Below are 17,551 nucleotides of genomic sequence, written 5' to 3' on the forward strand. Positions count from 1 at the left end.
CAAATACTTTTTTGTATGTCCCTGTGAATCTACTCAGTTCTAAATACACCTTATATTTTACAATACAGCTTGATGGCTAAAATAAAATCATCTCTACCACAACCTAATCCCAAGCTACCTTTTGTAAATTAAAATAATGGCAGTCTATATTGGATATCTGTCAGATGTATGTACTGTACCTTTAAACATGTGTCCGAGGCAGTGCAATGTTGATTAGAGCTGCACTGTGAAGCTGGATACCAAGTTTTTTCCTCTTCTGGCTTTACCATAGTTCTCTGTGTGAATTGGGGGAAGTCATATAACCACACTGACTCAGTTGGCTCCTCAAGAAACTTCAGACAACACTTTCCTGCCTGATGGGGTATTGAAGCGTAATCATTGTTTTTGAAGGGTATGAAGCCCTTTGGATAAAATGTGCATTGAAGAACAGTCTTTCCATCTTCTGATAGTTTTATGGCTGGGCCTCTTGTCTTATGTGGCATGGTTCTTAGCTAGTGGTGTCTTCCTCTGCTTTCAGCAGGCATGTCAAGCCCTAGCTGAATAACTAGAGTGGCCAAATAGCAAAAAACTGAGTGCTAACCCACATATTTTGCTCTCTCTGTCCACGTAAATAGGTCATAGACAGGAGTGGGGACAAAAAGGGGGGAAAATAGCTTGCTGGTCATAAAAAGAAAATAATTAAATGGCTATCACTGCCACTTTCTGTAACAGGGACTCCCTTATCCTGGTAATCTGTAAGTGTCCAGACTAGCCCCTGCTGTCCCTGGCATCCACTCAGCTTCTCTAGACCAATTACCTTGCTGGAGAGCATAACTGGCATCTCTTCTGTGGACTGGCTGTATCCAAATATGCAAACCTAGGTATGTGGTCATGTCTGTGTAAATTCCTGGCACCATATATTTTAATAGTTGGAATGGGAAAGTTTACAGCTTTATAATTTCAGCTTCATTCTGCTGCTTTAATTAAAATCAATATTTGTCATCTGGGTAATGGATGGCCATCCAAGGTGAGAGATGTGGCCTTGTTCAGAGGCAATTGGAGAGGGGAGATCAATGGTGCTATATACGAACATGAATCTCTAGGCTGCAGGATGTGTGATGTTAGGGTCTTTAAAAATGAAATTCTAACAGGATTGCCACTGGGAGTTAAAAAGATGGAAGGCAGAGAACAATGAGTGACACTGTAATGAGTAATTGCCTTTCACTAATATGGCTCAGATGTCAGGGGTGAGCTCACTTCCCACAGGCAAAACCTGTCTTTTGGAGGTGCAGCCTTGCCAAATTGGATGTGTCAGAGTGAAGAAAATGGAAGATTTTTAAAAATACCATTTCCTTAATGGAAATGTCAGCAAACAGTCCTTTCGCGCCCTGCTCCTGCTGTTTTTGTTTTCTTCGTATTAAAGATGGGAAAATCTCCTTAATGAAAAAAAAGTCTATCAAAAGAATGAGTTGATTAGAATTGCCTCTGGATAAATTGGAGGAAGTATGTAAGACACTATTTATTTAATGACTTGTACTTTCAGGCCCAGCCTTAGGACAAGGTGAGCAAGACAGTTGCTTCGGGCCTCTGCACCTTCAGGCTTGGCGTGCCTAATGACTATAGCATCTACTGCTCACCAGCCAGGCCCCACTCTCAGTGTGCGACCATGGGCCCTGCCCACTAGCCAGGCCCTGCTGGGCTGATGGTCTGTGTACTTTACAAACACCTGGACAAGATCACTGTCCCTAAAGAATTTAAACCATAATTCTGATGTGCCTGAGACACCTTTGGCAGACTGTGCGTATGAAGGGATTCTACCAAATGCATCCTATGAATAAAGAAGCTCTCTTTTAAACTAGGTCCTGTTGGAAGGTCAAATGAATTCTGATATTATACAGATAACTTCCTTTCCCCTCCTTCACATTCCTCTCCTAGACTCCAAGGTTGAGTCATTGTTCTATCTTCTCATTCCATAAACCAAAGGACTAGCCTACAAACCGTCATTTGTGCACATGTAGCCATGTTGAAGACAGTGGGGATGTGTTCATGGGTAAGGACTATTTATTTTAAGCAGTGATATAACACAAACATTGGCTCCTTTTCACCTTATTTCTGAAGCACTGTAACATATTCCATTTTGTGCTCATAAGCAACATCTACACTAGAGTTTTGTTGACAAAACTGCTCTTTTGTTGACAAAACTCACGGAGCATCCATACCCCCATGGAAGACTAAGGCCCACTCCCTCCCATGCACTGTACATAGTTCCTTCTATTCACACCTGTATTTAGCCCCCCTGCTTCTGTTATTGTTCACAGTCAGTTAGTTTTAAGTGTTGACAAGTTTATTTACGAACACCTCCATGTTCTGTGTGATAGGTGGGGAAGTGAGAATGGATGCATGTGGGGAGCAGTGGGAAGGGGTGCATACATGGGAGCAGTGGAGGGTGTCTGGGAGAGGCTCATTTGGGTCCCTTGGCAAAGGCAGCCCTGAAGGCATCCCTCAACCATACCCCATCCCGGTTTGACTGACAGCACAGAGCATGGGGTGGCTGCTCATACAAGGCCACAGCCTTGGTGACCTGCTCCTGCTTCCTTTCCACCATATTGTAGAGAGCACAGCATGCACCTACCATTCTGGGCATGTTCCTCAGGCTGACCTCCAACCTTGTGAGGAGGCAGCAGAAGCATCCCTTCAGCCATCCAACAGCTCACTCCACTGTGCCCTAGACCCAGTTCAGGCATTCATGAAAATGCTCCTGGGTGAGGTTGGTTTGTCCTGTATAGCGACTCATGAGCCATGGGTGAAGAGGGTATGCAGCATCGGCCACAATGCATGGGCCATTGTGGTGTCCCCAACAGGGAGGTCCTGTGGGGGACATAGGTCCCCTCCTGCAATCTGCAGCCCAACCAGCAGTTGCACAAGATCTGGGCATCATCGGCCTAGCTGGACCATCCCACGCAAACATTCAGGAAGCAGCCCTCGGCATCCATGAGGGCCTGGAGGACCACCAAGTGCTACCCCTTTCTATTAACATACCAGTCCACACTGTGTTCCAGGACCCGGTCCCATCCAAGGCGCTGAAGCAGTTGGGAAATTTCAGTACAGCAAACCCCTCCATGGAAGCATTGAGGTCCCCCACGTGGCGACCCTCTGCAGGAGAATGGCATTGATCACTTGGATGACGTGCATGGGATGGAGGGTGTGTGCACTGTGAGTGCATGTCAGGGTGCGTGTCAGGATGCCCACACCCTCCAGGGCCTCTCCCTTATCCCCTCCAGGGCCCCTACCCCCATATCTGATGGTCCCACTTGCCCAGAAACCCCTGTCTCCCCCTGGTGTGAGTGTGTGAACTGAGTGTCCCTTACCTCCAGTAGGACAGACTTGCCCACCCTGAACTGGTGGCCAACTGAGCGGTAGCTGTCCGGGGTGGCCAGCTTCCATATGGTGATCACCACTCTTTTCTCCAGAGGGAGCACAGGCCTCATCCACGTATCCTGGTGCTGACAGCCAGGGGCCAGCCAGCAGGACAGCTCCAGGAATTTCTGCTTCCTCATGCAGAGGTTCTGGACCCATCGCTTACCATCCCATTCCTGCATGACCACCCAGTCCCACCACTTGGCACTGGTGGGGTAGCGCCACAAGTGCTGGATAGCACGGGAGATGGGGTGCAAATGGTGCCCTGTGGTGAGGGCCTGCAGGACTGGGGCAGGGGGGTCAGTCTCTGGAGGTGGTGAAGGGTGGCAAGGATGATAGTGGCCAGCAGCCTGACCACATCGCCGATGGCGTCCCCATCAGGGAGCTGGATGGGATCCAGAGGGGGTCCATGGGGTCTTGGCTTAGCTCCGGGAGCAGGGTCTGTGAGGCTGTGTCTGGCAAAGCAGCCCTCAGCATGTGCAGGCTGGCGGTGTTTGTGAGGGGCCCTTTAAGGGAGCAGCTGGAAGGGCTTGTCTGCCATGCAACCTGTCTGCCAGGCATTTTCTGCCTTGTTTTTTTGAAAGAGCTCCCATGGCTGTGTGGACACTCCCTTTTGAATGAGCATCTCGCGCTTTCAAGGGAACAGATCAGTGAATCTATCCGCTTTGGGGTGCACGCATGTTCCTTCAAATCCCAGTCTTTTGAAAGGTGCCTGCCAGAAGTTTGCCTTTCAAAAGCACGCTGTAGGATAGACGTGGCCCTAATGCTTTGTAACTGGAATAAAACTAACATAAAAGTGCTTATTCTTTTGCTGGCTCACTATAGCGAAATGGTGTATTGGTAGTTTTGCATGAAAACTGGCATGTGTGGCAGGGTGGGATCAGGAAAGACAGGAGTGAAAAACGGGCAGAGATGGAGCTGACAGTTAAAGTGGGGACAGCCGAGGAATAGGCTGACCTAAATCAATTAGGGCCAGCTGAGCCCACTCAGGACTACCATTATAAGCCCGTCTCCTCACAGGGCAAGGGGAGGGTGGCTAAGGAGAGTTTGGAAGGTGAGTGAGGAGACGGAAGGAGACTTGGAGGAACACCAGAGGCCGTAAAAGAGGAGAGGAGCCTCAGCAACCTGGGGGGCTGGGCTGCCCCAGTCCAGGGGACCTAAAGCTCAACGAGAGACTGTGAGGAACTGGTCAGCCAGAGGAGCCAAACAAAGAAGGGGACTTGTTGCCATGCCTACCACGAATGCTAGGAGGTATCGGGGGGAAATCATCTTGGAAAGTGGCCCAGAGAGAAGTAGTGCAGGGGCAAGGGCAAAGGGAGTCAGCCCTTGCCAGTAGCAGCCATCCAGGGACCCTGGGCCGGAACCTGGAACAAGTGGGTGGGGACTGGGTTTCCCCCAGACCAACCCCCTGCCCCAGCAAGGGTAACAGGATTCATATGGTGGAGCCAGTGGAGTGAACGGAGGGCCTGGAGCCCAGGAACAACACTGACCCTGCCACACATGTCAAAGAAACTGAAATATTTTCCTGTTCATGCCATTTGTGAAAAACTACAATATGGACTTACTGTTCTGGAAACTGTGCTCCCATTCCATACCCTGACGGATTGTGATTACTGGATGCATAAGAATGGCCATACTGGGTCTGAGCAAAGGTCCATCTAGCCCAGTATCCTGTCATCTGACAGTGGCCAATGCCAGGTTCCCCAGAAGAATGAACAGAACAGGTACTCATCAATTGATCCCTCCCATTCCCACCTTCTGACAAACAGAGGTTTGGGACACCATTCCTAGCCATCCTAGCTAGTAGCCATTGATGGACTTGTCCTCCATGGATTTCTCAAGCTCTTTTTGAACCCTCTTAAGGTCCTGGTCTTCAGAATGTCCTCCAAGAAAATGACATGGAAAGCTTTTCAGTGATACCACATAACAGACCACATAACAAGGTGACCTGAACTCAGAGAAAATAAAAAGTGCAGAAGAGCTTTTATAAGATATTTGGCTTGCCAGGCATCCATGGCACTGACAAAGCATGAGTCGTCATAAGCTCTACCCTCAATCAATGTAATCGTTTACTTTCACACAAAGCTCATTACTAGACACTAATATGAAAACAGGCTTATTATCCAAATCCAATACTCCCTCTTCAAAATATAGTTGGCTGGAAACAGGAGGTTGGGAGTTTGCTGCAGCAGCTTGTATCATTGCTACCAATACTACCAGATTTTATGAAGGCAGTAAGTATTCTGTGACTGCGCACTAGGGTGGAGAATTCAGTGATGCAGAGTCAGAAAAGCATAATTTATTTGTAAAGGGTCATGCAAATGTAGGGAAATAGAAGTTTCTGTCTAATGTATGTTGATGCATAAGGTCAGAGGTAGTTGTAGGGGCCAGTGAGCTGGATGGTCACCCGAGGCCACCACTTTCAAGGGAGCACCAAAAAGTCAGTCCAGTGTGTTGGTCTCAGCCTTTGTCTTGGTAGCCAGCTTTTCCCCGCACTGCACACTCCTGAGTGGGCACTCAGCTCCCAGGCTGGCTCCTGCCATGCCGCTTGCGCTCCCAGGCAGGCGCTCTGCTGCCAGACGGTCCACACCATGCCGCAGGATTGGGTTGGCTGCTGGGTGCAGAGCTGGGGTGGAGCTCTAGTCTCGGGGTTATTGTGGGGTCCACCATTTTCAAAGGACCGCTAACATTTACCTGGAGCCGCCAACTGACTAGGACCGGCCCTGTGTAAGATGAGTATTAACAAATAAATAAGCATATCATAAGTGACTTAAATAAGATATTGATTCAATTTCCTACTGTATGCCAGTGCCTTGAAATAGTACAATGTTAACATATGCATTTAATTTCAGTACATTAAAATGTTTAATGTTTAAAATGTTTAATGAAATCACGCTCTTTCATTGTTGTATATGGTCTTAAAATATTTCTAGTATTTTGTGCAGATAAGAAACTGAAACTCAATAGCTTTATAAAAAGTTGTGCATACTATACGATCACTTATGTTGCAGCTTAAAGCTCATTAAGATACAACTGAACTATGCTGAAAAGTGAAAAGGAAATATTTGCACTTCAGCAATTGTTATGTGTTACTTTGTCATCTTTGTAGAGGTTTTTAAACATAGCATAAATCTACATATACACCATATTTGGAGTCAACACACTATAATTATCTTAAGGTATCAGCCTTTCCTCTCAACTTTTCCCAAAAAATGCCTGTGCCAGTTAACTTTTCCAAACATCTGAATAGGGCACTATGCCTTATTTCAGTTTTAACAAGGTCTCGGTGGCACGCCTATTAAAACCTTGGCATCTCTGTCAAGACTGCATACCATACAGCCAATAGTTGTGAATTTTGCAACATAAACATATGGGGCTGCTGAATTCACTTTGCATAAAAAGACTGAGTAGATAGCAGATTACAACCTGTGCACTTGTTAAGACTGACCCTCTATAAAAGCAAGATCATTTGTGGAGCTCTTGCTCAAGTTAAACGGTTTACTGGATTTGCACCAATGATTAGAATCATAGAATGCTAGTGCTGGAAGAGACCTCAGGAGGTCATTGAGTCTCCAGTCTCATGATCAGCTAGCAGCACATTGGGTGAAGGATTTCTTTATGTAGTGGCCATTACAGATGCAAGAGAAGGTTCAATCTTCATAAGAACATAAGAACAGACAAAATGGGTCAGACCATAGGCCCATCAAGTCCAGTATCCTGTCTTCCGACAGTGCCCAATGCCCCGTGCCCCAGAGGGAATGAACAGAACAGGTAATCATCAAGTGATCAATTCCCTGTCACTCATTTCCAGCCTCTGGTGAACAGAGGCTAGGGACACCATCCATACCCATCCTGGCTAATAGCCATTGATGGACCTATCCCCCCATGAATTTATCTAGTTCTTTTTTAAACTTTACTATAGGCTTGGTCTTCACAACATCCTCCGGCAAGGAGTTCCACAGGTTAACTGTGCATTGTGTGGAAAAAATATTTCTTATTGTTTTAAACCTGCTGCCTATTAATTTCATCTGGTGACCCCTAGTTCTTGTGTTGTGAGAAGGAGTAAATAACAATTCCTTATTTATTTTCCCCACACCAGTTATGATGTTATATTCCTGTATCATATCCCCCTTAATCATCTTTTTTCCAAGCTAAAAAGTCCCAGTCTTATTTATTTCTCCTCATATGGCACACGTTCCATACCCTTAATCATTTTTGTTGCCTTTTTCTTAACCTTCTTGCAGCTCAGTGGTCCCAACTAAATAAAAATGTTAATGCATAAGTGGAGAAGCTTTTTAGGGTCCAGAGCCACTGACACACAGAAAAACCAGATCCAGCGAAGGAGATTTTGTGGGCCAAAACCGAGGAGTTTCATCCCTGATCAGTGTCAGTGACTTTATCTAACTGTACATGTCATCTTTGATTTGTGAGGTAAACTGTTCAATAAGCTGGAATGCGAAAGTGGATTTAGGTTGTATTCAGTATTTATCTGTTTTCATTAAAAACATCTGAAATACTTCATGACTTTACTTTAGAAAGTTAGCAGTGTATAAACTATTATAGCATTTCAATATAATTTTCAAAAAAGCAAAAATGACCAATGCTAGTTTCTTCAGTCTAAAGTATTCCAGCCATGCATACCATATCTGAAAACCGTATAGCAGTTGACTTGATAGTGGTCTCACTGGAAAGCATCAGAGAGGGAGCCAGGTTAGTCTCTATCTTTAAAAACAACAAAAAGTCCTGCGGTACCTTATAGACTAACAGATATTTTGGAGCATAAGCTTTTGTGGGCAAAGACCCGCTTCATGAGATGCATGACTGGCGGGGAGAGTCTTCAGAGGAGCAAGTGCCACAGGACTACTTCTTGTCACTGGAAAGTGTAATACTTCTTTCTTAAACATTTATCAACCAGCAATAATCATTTAAATAACATTCAAAACTTCAAGCAGGTCTAGAGCCTATCATCTATAGAGCCTACTAACCCTCACTGACTTCTCGAGGACCGGGGGGGGATGAGTGCTTTCAACACTAGATTTGATGAGAGGGCGGTAATTCTATTACACTGCAACTTCTGGGTTTTGAGGCTTGTTTTCATGAAGCATCGGAAAAAACAGTAACAACAAAATTTTCTGACTGTTTTCACAAAAATGGAATTGTTGAAATGTTGACCTCATTTCAGAAAGGGCAGGAGCTATACCAGGTGTAGTCACTTGGGATTTAAGTCGTAGTTTAAGTAGGTGAAAAGTCGCAGAGAGGTAGCCGTGTTTGCCTCTATCTTCACAAAACAAAAAAGCAGCCCTGTAGAACTTTAAGACTAACAAAAAACTGTTTTGACTGAGGAGGGAAAGACAGGGAGGAGAAAACTGTTTTGTTAGTCTTTGAAGTACTACATGACTGGTTTTTGAGTTGAAGTAGAGCAATAGGCGCTCTCTTCTACCCCCAGTTTTCTGACTGACTTATTGCATTCCTAAGCAGAGGTTTTTGTTTTTTTAATCTCAGCTTAGTCTTCGGTACAGAAGGAACTTGGTCATGTTCCTCTCACATTCCATTGCCTGGGCGCTAAAGACCAGGCCGTAGCATGTGAATCTACCTTTCCCCTTCTCTCTCGGTCTTTCCCTTTCCCTTCATTGAAACCAGCATGTCTGACTGAAACATTTCAGCTTGGGTGAAACAGCCTGTTTTGGTGACATTTCATTGAACCAAATGTTCCAACCATCTCTACTCAGTATCATTCAAGGTTAAGCATGTAGAGGACTCCTCTTTTAAAAAAAAATCTTTTCTGCAATGAATCATACTTGACAATTTGGAGTTTGATCTTGTGTAACTTTTGCTAACAAATCTTCCATTGATGACAGTGGAAATACCATGTGCATCTGGACTGCAGGACTAGTCTTTTGGTGGAAGTGAGCACCCACAGCATCTAGAATTCCAGGAAAATGTATTTCCTTTAGCATTGTTACTGGCACTAAATCAGCCATATGAAATATCTCATTTAAGTGAAGCATCCTGAAAGGACCCTTGGCCACCAATCTGTACTAAATTATGTGCTTCAAATGTTGTCTAATATGTCACAATGACTGCAAATGCTAATAGTTATGACTGTATGTGAATGCCAAGTAACAGAATACACTTTAATAAAAAAATAGTTAAAATGGGCAATCTGTCACTGAATCCAGAAAATGTGACTAATTTAGACAAGTAGGAGGGCAAATAAAACTTTGAACTTGCATAGCTGCTTCCTCAGAAGCATCTTGAAGCTTTTATTACACACCTTTGTACTACACTCCGGTGAAGTAGGTACTGTCCCCTTTTGAAAGATAAGAGAAAATGAGATGCAGATCCTATCTCAGGATAACATTTTAAGTCAGTGGGGGAACAAGGGATAGAACAAAGCTGTCTTTTCCCTATTGAGTCCCATGTTTTAACAGTTAGTTAATTCACTAGAGCTTTATTAGATCGTGTCTTGATTTACAGTATTTGGAAAGTTCTGCACTGTGAACAGTTCCTGGTACAAGACCAAGAACTGGATACCACAGTGACATCATATAAATGACTAAAGGGATTGGTTTGAAAGACCCTCTGATATTGTGCCAGCTAACAATCCTGCATCATATCCATGAACGCAGTGAAACTGAGAGCGGTAGTACCATGCTCAGGTGTTGGGGGTGGGGTAATTGTGCGCATAATAGGTGGGATGGAAGTGAGACTCTCTGAATTTTTGTACATGCTCTCAATTTTATAGGCTGCAGAACCCAGAGGGCCAACTCAACTACTTTTAAGCACCAGTACCATATTCAATCAGTGTGGCTGCTGCCCAAGAATCCAGGGCACCACTCCTGACTGTCTGGTTACAATGACACTAAAATTTGCCTTAGCTCCCCTACTATAAATGGCAGGGCAGCCAGGCCACATTTCAGTTAGTGACATTGCAACTTGGAGCACAGGGTGGTAACACCACTCAACTTTGGCCTGATGACTGCAGTGGTTGTGACATGGAACATAGGGCATCTATTCCTGTATGGCAGAATGCAGGGGTGTCCAATGAGAATGCAACACCTGGCAGGACTGGTTCCTGCAGATCATGAGTAAGAGAAAGGAGCTGCTCCCTCTCCGGGGGTCCCCTCAAGCAGGGGTGGGAAAAGAATGAAGACCAGAATGGTGCTGCAAGGTGTTCAGGGGAGCCTGGAATTTGCCCTCCCTTCCCTTCCTCCACTCCCAATCTGAATTGGCTCCATTGGTGAAGGGACAATGGAACTTATGCGGCAGTGTGTGAACATTAGGCAGGTGAGAGTACAGGAGATTTGAAGTCCAGATAGCCACAATATGCCACTGAAAGGGCAGCTGGGTGCATGTGAGAAGAGCATTGTGAAGTAACCTACCTGTAGTTCAGGCTGGATATTTTTACAGTTATAAGTAGAACATTTTTGCACTCTTTTCCTTTATATCATTTTAAATGGCGTTATAAAAATGTAAGAGAGGAGATGATCTCCAGAGGTTGTCTAGTCCAGTCTCCTGCAGTGAGGCAAGATCAAGTAAACCTAAATTATCTCTAACGCGTGTTTGACTCATTCTTTAAAAGTTTCCGTTGTTGGCAGGGGCCACACGTAGGTGGGTATGAGGCATCGAGTGTGCCCCCACAAGGTGGCCAGCGGCCGGTGTGGGGATTAGTTGGGCTGGAGGGCAAGCAGTAATGATTGGAGTCTCCACCTTCCTCCCCCAGCACCAGCAGTAGTGGGGAAAGTACAGCAAGGAGTAACCAGATTGTGCTGCTCTCTGGCTGTGCCACCAGTGAGGGGAGGAGAGAGACCAGCCCTGCACGCCCTGGCAGTAAGTGGAGTGGCACGGCTGGACAGCAGCATGAGGTGTGGCCACATTACTGCTCTTCCCCCTCACACACGCTTCCAGGGAGTGCATGGGGCAGGGGGGAGCATTGACTCCTGCTGCCAGTGCCTGCCCCCTGCAACCCCTCCTGAGGGAAGGGGTGGGGCCAGGGTAGAGTGATGGTGGGGAGAGGTGAGGCCTGAGGTGGAGGGGGTTGTTCCAGCCCTTCCCTGGGGTGGTGGGTTGGGGGGATATTGTAGCCAGTGGCTCTCACTGTGGGTCTCCCTCAACAGTCTCCTCTGATTGGTGGGGAGTGCGTAGCCTCTCTTGGAAGCCGATTCTAAAATTTAAATTCCCTTATAGTTAGGTTAAATATTTAGGAAAATGTTCTAATTCTCAAGTGCTGCAGAACAAACACTTTGCTTCTGGCTCTACCTTCTTTGGACGTGGAGAACAATTGATCACCATCTTTCTTATAACAGACCTTTATATAGCTGTAGGCTGACGTCAGGTCTTCTCTTCCCAAGGCACAATATGCCAAGTTGGGATTTTTTTTAAACCTTTCCTCAAAGGTCAGATTGTCTAAATCATTTATCATTTGTTTTGCTTTCCCCTGGATTCTCTGCAGTTCATCCACCTCTTTCCTAAAATACGGCGTCCTCACGTGACCATAAAACTGCAGCTGAGGTCACAACAGTGCCAAGTGGAGCTGGACAATTACATCCTGTGTCTTGCATATGACTCTCCTATTAATATACCCAAGAAGAACGCTAGCAGGTTTTTTACATGATGCTGTTGGTTCATATTTCATTTGTGATCTACTGAAACCTCTTTAGAAGTACTATGAACTCACCAGTTATTCCCAAGTTTGTAGCTAGTGTAACCCTTCTGTTAACACCAGATGCCTGCCAGAAGGGCCGGGTTCAACTCTTGTGGAGTTTTCCTATCAAGGATACAACCAACTGGCTCGAGCCCCCACCCAGTGGCCTGGGACAATTTCACCCCCGTGCTGGGTGCCTGTAAGGCGGTTCTCCCCCCCCCCCCCCCCCCCCCGCAAGCACAGAGTCTGAGATAGAAATGGCTTGTTTAATGACCGTAACCTACCCCAAGGTTACAGTGACAGATGCAGTATATCTCAGCACAGAAGAGACAAAACCCCTTTTACCCAGATACCATCCCCATATGCAGTAGAACCCAGTCTCTTGCTGGGGCTCTTGGCCCTTTTCCACACACACACAGTTACAGGGTGTACCCTCTGCGGTGCAGTCCCAAACTCAAAGCCCACAGATACATCACCAGGGCAATACTAGCTGTCCACTTGTCTATAGCCTCCCCTTGCTGTCACCAGCCTTCTGCCAATCACCATCATCTGCCACCGCTCCTACCAGCCGCCCGCCGTCGCCTACCATTGCCGCCGCTTCTACCCACCGCCTGCCGTCGTCTACTGCTGCTCCTACAGGCCGCCCGCTGGTCCTGCTGTTGTCCGCTGGTCCTAACCCCACTGCTTGGGACTGCCCTAAGGCAGAACCCAGTGATTTCAGCTCTGTGTGGCTTCAGCTGCCACTCTGTGATTTCAGCTCTCAGTATCTCTAGTGGGGGGTTTACACAAACACCCTAGTATCTAGCTCTCTCTTTTAACAGATGGGGACAGTTAGTCAAGCTAGGCTTATAGCTATACCACCAAGGCATAGGCAGGGCCAAGGCACTCAGCAAGCTGGCTCAACCAGTACCCCTCCCCTTTCTTCTCACAATGCTTTAAACCAGGGAGCCCTGTGTAATCAATGTCTTACACAGCTAAGGCGACTGCCCTGTCCCGCACAACAACCCAGAGCACTGGTGAGATCTCACAACTCCCGCATTAAGTGTCAGCTTAAATTGTGATTTTACAACTACATGTTTACAATAGACCAAATCTCATGGCTTACTTGCTACCCATTAGGCTTTGCCTGAAAAGGTATCACACATGCACACCTTTGCATTCTTATGCAGATGACCTCTGGGAGACTCATTCCTCCCAGCCTTCAGCAGCACTGCATTCCTTCTGCCACATTCCCTACACTAGTATATTTAGTTTTTAAGCTTGACTTAATTAAATTTCCTTATGTCAAATTCAGACCAGTTCTGCAATTTGTTAAGGTTGTTTTGAATTCAGATCCTGTTCTCCAAAGTGTAATTGACCCCTCCCAATTTGGCATTACTTGCAGAATTTAAAAATACTATATACTCTCCACTCCATTAGCCATGTCATTAATGAAAATATTAATTTGTAGTAGACAGAGGACAGACTTCCTCCAGAAACTTACTAGTTACATCCCCCTTCTTTTACAGTGAACCATTGATAACTACTCTTTGAGAATACTCTTTCAGTGATATTGTGTCCCGTTTTGGGGCCCCCTGTATAAAAAGGATGTGGATTTGCTGGAGCAGGTTCAGTGGAGGGCAACAAAACTGATTAAGGGTCTGTAGCACATGACCTATGAGGATAGGCTGAGGGATTTGGGCTTGTTTAGTTTACAGAAGAGAAGACTTAGGGGTGATTTAATAGCAGCCTTCAGCTTTCTGAAGGGGAGCTCTAAAGCGGAGGGTGAGAGTCTGTTCTCAGTGGTGTCAGATGGCAGAACAAGAAGTAATGGTCTGACGTTAAACAGGGAGAGGTATAGATTGGATATTAGGAAAAACTACTTCACCAGGAGGGTGGTGAAGCATTGGAATGTGTTGCCTAGAGAGGTGGTGGATTCTCCATCCCTGAAGGTTTTTAAGTCCCGGCTTGACAAGGTGATGGCTGGGATGAGTCAGTGGCAGTTGATCCTGCTTGAAGCAGGGGCTGGACTAGATGACCTCCTGCGGTCTCTTACAGCCCTATGATTCTATGATCACTCTATTTTTGTCTGTGTTCTTTTAAAAAGACATTGGGCCAAAGTCTGTTTTATGTAAGCAACTGCAATGAAATTTGTGTTTTTGTACTGACATAGCTATATGAGTAATTTAATCTATTGTCTATAAGTACACTGATTATTTTCTTTCACTAAAAAGGATGTCAGGTAAGCTAAGTCAGCTTAGTTATTAATGACATACATTACTCACATGGGTCTGTCGGCATTACATGTGGATAGTTTCCTACCAAAATCCGTGTTAACATTTATTTTCTGCTCCGGTCTGGGCTGCGTGGAGGCGATCTGACTTGCAGTGGAGCTGACTTATGCCCTGCCTTGGTCTCCACAATTGTGTGTAATCATGAACTCGGAAATACCTTTTTATGGAAGAAGTAACTGGAATTTCTTGTCTGAAGCAGCTGATCCAGTATAGGCTTGAGGATTTAACTTGGACAACTACTCAGGTGTGTAATTTCACTTCTCTTGGGCATGCAATGGAATTCAGATGCTGCAAGTCAAGGCTAAAGCCTTGTTGGCATGAAACATTTAATTTCTTACTACATGCATTAACAAAATTGAAAGAATAAAATTTTCAAAATTACCTGTGTGATCTAAAATGCTAATTTTGGAAAAATGGGACGTGGACTTCTAAACCATGTAGCGTGCATCTACCTAGTCTACAGACATGAGCCTCAAAGCCCAGGTCTGCAGAGTCAGGCTCACAAGAATTAAGCTACTATGCTCATAACAGCTGTGTGCATGTTGTCACTCAGGCTCTGAAGGCATGGGATGGGAATGGTTTCAGGGCCTGAGCTGTAATACCTACCTACCTATTTTTGAGCACAGTAGCCAAAGCCCAAGTCTCTCAGCCTAGGCTCTGAAGTTTGCGACCATAGGCTGGCTAGCTGTCTGCTTAGGCATTTTGACATCTTACCATGCACCTGTTAATAGGAAAGGTAGATAACTACATGCCAACAAACAGGAACTGAAAATACCTTAAAAATGTCCTCAAACTGTTGATACTCTGCCACTACTTCATAAGATACGGGAGCGGGGCTGAGTGATGTTGCTGAGCTCATTGACATTCTTGATAAGACATATTTTATGAGGCTTCCTGACAGTTTAGATATTTAAGTAGTGAGCATAAAATGTAAGTGTCACTTCTGAATCTAAATGGGAGTTAGGCACCTCGATGGCACAGGCACGTTTGGAAAATTTCAAATCATTAATGAACTTCAGACTAGTGATATAGTCTCACAGCCAGTTATTCCTTCATTTACTTCCTGAAACACAAGTTAAGGGTTTTTCTCGGTGTGTTTTGCAATAGACAGGCATAAGCATGCAAAGCAAAATGCTCCTTCCGCAGCTGTTTTGATGCCAGGGAAAACATCAACTTTTCTGGAGAATCCTGAACTCCTTTGTTAGAAGGTTTGAAAAAGAAACCCAGAACTCCTCACTTTCAATCACTTATCAAGACTTCCTCAGTATATTATTATGCTGTGCTTCCCATTGCTACTTTTATGAGTGTTGCTACATCTAAGGCCTCTTGTATTAATTTTGAATGGACTACATGGGCCAAAATTACTAACATAACCCAGACACTGTCCAACATTAAATAGTGTTAAACAAGGTCTGGGGGTTGATATATAGAAACCTCAGCCTGCTTAGTACTATGGCAAACATGCCATTCAAATCCCTTTTTTTAATTTAAAAGACAGAAAAAAGGAGAAACAGAGCATCTGAAATGTAAAATTGTTAAGTGAAGCCTTATTTTAATAACATCCCTACTTACCCCTCTTTTCCTTTAGCTAGAGAGAGGTTTTAGAAAGGAGAAACAAAAACTCATTTTACAGTCTCTTAGAATGTATCAACTGTCCTTTTGTGTGTGTGTGTGTGTGTGTGTGTGAGAGAGAGAGAGAGAGAGTGAGAGAGAGAAATTTTTAGTTGAGATGGGTGAGATCTGTTGTTTAGAATCTGATCCTCTTTCATCTCAGGTGCGGGTTTTTGGATTCAGAAAGGGATTGGTAGAGGTGGTGATCTGAGCTGGGTCTCTCTCTCTCTGAGCCAGGCTGCTCAGGACAGCTGTTTGGATTCAGATGGCAAATGTCCATGATCCCAGAAGATGGTGCAAGTGGCAGCCATGATTGTGACACTCACTTAAATAGCCAATTGTTTTCCAAATGCCTTTTTTTTAAGGACCTCAAAGGGATTGCTGGGCATAATAGTGCCCTCATTCTTTTTCCACCAATTAAGCATAGTTTCCAACTTACCACTTTGGGTTCATTGATTTTTTCAGTCTTACACTATTCTTGTTTATTAGGCATGATTTTATCAGTTATGAGTTATATCAACAGACTTATTTTGTTTGGACTAATTCCATTTATCTCCCTTTGATACCTTTGCCGAACAACAGTTGTTCTAGGTTACTGTGACAATTTATGTACTTATATATGTACATTTTATATTTGAACTCATAAATACATTAAATTTATGGAGCCAATTATCTCAACAGGCTCTTTTGGAAAGAATGCCTTAAGCCTGCAATGGCCTTACCAGTTTTCACCAGGAGGAGACGATTCAATAGTTGTACAGAGGTGGAAAGCTACCTCACCTGAGTAGTTACTTGAGATGGATTCCATTAGGCCCAGTTATCACAGGTAGATGTTGAAAATCTGTATGAAGGACAATGCTTGAGGGAAGGGCAGGGAGGAAATTATGACCAGGCATATTGTCCTGTTTTGAAGCACAGCCATGCTTCAGAGGTTTGTACTAGAGTCATTCAGGAATCTAAATAAAGGCAAATCACCAATATGGAGGTGAGATATACAACAGCCAGTCCCTGTGAACTGTTATGGATGCAAACCCCACATGCTGATGCGGGATATTCCACCTCTTCATTTATTGTATGAAAGTGTATTGCCATTTTCCTTTCCTTTGTGTTATATGTGTAATATTCATAAGGCAGATGTTCAAGTTCCGGAATTTGTACCTAATTGACTTATTTTTCCTTTAGTTTTCTGAAGACTCTGCTAATGTCTGTCCTTTGCTATTTTGGAGGACGAATGAAACCCAGGCTTTTTTACCCAAGTCTACCTACATGTATTCTTCTATCTGAGAATTTTTACACCTAAACAGCTTGTTTCAGTTTTTTATTGCTTCTTATCCAATACAAATTCTGGACAAAATTTTCAAAAATGATAAGTGGTTGGGAGGGGTCTCAAATTTTTGAAGCATATTTGGATTTTGCGGGGGGGCAGAGGGGGAGACGTTTGTTTGTTTGTTTGTTTTCCCCTAGCAGTGACCTTTTGGAAATTAGGTCCTCAAGTTGTTGAGCTTTGTTCCCCAAATCTCAGGTTATTTCTGAAAATATCAGCAAGTAGATTTACTTTGTTTTAAAATTTGGCAGGGCCAAGCCACATGTCTGCCAGCAACCGTCAATGCACTGTCTGGTCAAACTC

The sequence above is a fragment of the Carettochelys insculpta genome, chromosome 1 (genome assembly GCF_033958435.1).
Source record: "Carettochelys insculpta isolate YL-2023 chromosome 1, ASM3395843v1, whole genome shotgun sequence".
Taxonomy (NCBI): domain Eukaryota; kingdom Metazoa; phylum Chordata; order Testudines; family Carettochelyidae; genus Carettochelys; species Carettochelys insculpta.